The sequence below is a fragment of the Bombus impatiens genome, unplaced genomic scaffold (genome assembly GCF_000188095.3).
Source record: "Bombus impatiens unplaced genomic scaffold, BIMP_2.2 scf_2214, whole genome shotgun sequence".
In the NCBI taxonomy this organism is placed as follows: Eukaryota; Metazoa; Arthropoda; class Insecta; order Hymenoptera; family Apidae; genus Bombus; species Bombus impatiens.
In genome coordinates this window covers 45,072-47,380 of record NT_178633.1, presented here as the reverse complement: position 1 = coordinate 47,380, position 2,309 = coordinate 45,072, and positions in this window count along the sequence as shown.

The window sequence follows — 2,309 nt, the reverse complement described above, 5'->3', positions numbered from 1 at the left end:
GTTAATGGATTTATGGAATGTTTAAAGATGATAGAATGTACGGAATGTACACGTCCGTGCATAAGTGTTAGGATACTTCTGAAAAATATCGTAAATATACGTAGCATGTTCGTGTATCATCGTTGTAATTCTTAGCTGTTCTAACTCTATTTAAACAAAAATGTAATTAACCGATCTACATATGTCTTATTGGAATGTAAATGAATGACGATAGGATGAAAATTCTATTTAGAAAGCAACATATATTCAGCTCTTTATTTGTCTTATATTAATCTTCGCGAACTTTAAGCTTGGTGTTCTCAGTTTTCAAACTAGTGGAGGTAGACTAATTAAGAACTAGAGCGACGATATGTAAATATTCGTAGTTTGAAGATAAATAATATCTATGTTTCATTCGAGGAACATTTTCCAGATGTCGCTGAGAAAATGTAATTATTGATTGTGTGGTAAGTTTGACCTACCCATAATTCCAGTACATAGGATTAATGGAAGTTATCGAAAACAAACAGAATACGATAGGAACAGAAAACACCGAAACATCGAGATCCTGAGGATTATAAGCAACTCAAACATTCTAGGGATTTCGGAGCCTCCAGGATTTGCGAATGTTTGGTGTATGAGGTCTGAGAAGTCTGGAAAATGTGGTTTTTAGACTTCCAGGAACTACGACGGTCTTAAGGGTTTCGAAGATCTCTGGAGTTATGGATCTCTTAGATCCGGTAGAAGCGAGGGGTTGGAGCGTTTCAAGGGTTTTGGGGATTGCTGAAAAGACCTGTGTGTATCAGAGTTATTGTACTTTATGCTTTGGCTTTTACAAATTGCAGGAAATCTGATTGATTCTGAAATCAGGCTAAAAGATCTATGTATACAGAAGATAGAGAAGATATTTAATATTAGTATACACTTCGCAGAAAACATAGAAATATTTAAACACTGTTCATTATTGTTACCACTATTTTTACTAATCATTCATTCGCTATTTATATTCTATAAGCAATAACTTTTTATGGTACATATACTTTTGCGGTAAAAATCTTTCAACTTTTATATACACTTTCAGATTACTTTTAGATTTGACCAATATTATTATGCACCCGAATATTACACTCGTGTCTCATTACGATGCCAATTAAATCTTAATGTGTTCCACGTAGTACACAGAATAGATACACGAAAGTTTTACCTATATGATGGGGTGTTCAAATATTTTCATGAAACAATATATATACACAAAATTTTTGCACGATTTATTTTTATGAAAATCACAAATATAATTCATTTTTACATGTACTCAGAATCTATTTTTTCCGACTATTTTTCCCAATATCAGTTTTGGCACCGATTCGTTGGTTAATGTCACAGTCTCTTAAATTTTGTCTGTGCTAAAGACACCGTTACACTTAATGATGTTACATTGGCGAGACGTTATAAAAGTAGTACCTATATCTTATACATCGTGCGATTGGTATACTTTATTTTGCAGTAGAACGGAAGAAATAAATTACCCGTATTTAAGGATCACATAACATATTCCGGGAGATGTTTCACGAGTCAGAGTATACGAGCCGAAGAAAATTTTGTCTCTTGCTCGACACCGAGAGAAATGTGCCATTACGTTCTGCTTACAAATAAATGATAAAGACCAACAAAAGTGCATTCTTCTTTTCAGATCTCTTCTCCTACTGAAAGGATGTACTGGGTTTGTAGCAAAATTATTAATGGTTTGAATTCGGCTCCTTACTGTCTCACTCAACAAAGCTATTTTTCTTAATTTAATTCTTTGCAATATTTATAAATCCCTTAGAATCATAGACGATGCACATTGTTACATTAGATCAGAGTAATTACAATATTGCAGAATAATTTGCAATTATTCCGAACCTAATGAATTGTGAAATAATGCATCGGCGAAAAATGCTCAGCAAGTAATTAAGCTTTTAATATTACAATGTGAAATAAAACGAGAAATAGAATAGGGGAAATACTTGACATGTGAGAAATATTAATGTAAATTGTTCATTTTTTCAAAAGTGTTAAAACAAAACGCGGTGATAGCATCCGCTCTGACATACTTAGCTCACGTTCTATGCAAGGCTACAGCAGCACATAAGAGAAATTCAAACAATGGTGATTTGTCGATTTGGCAAGCTCTTTATAAAGGAACTAAAATTTCGTACTTAAGTCGATTGTTGAACGAATGGATTGATTAAACATAAATTGAATTTTATTTACCAAAACGAAAAATCATTTTTCAATATATTGAAGGCCTCCCCATCGGTTTAAGAGAATTTCCTTACTTTATAATAATT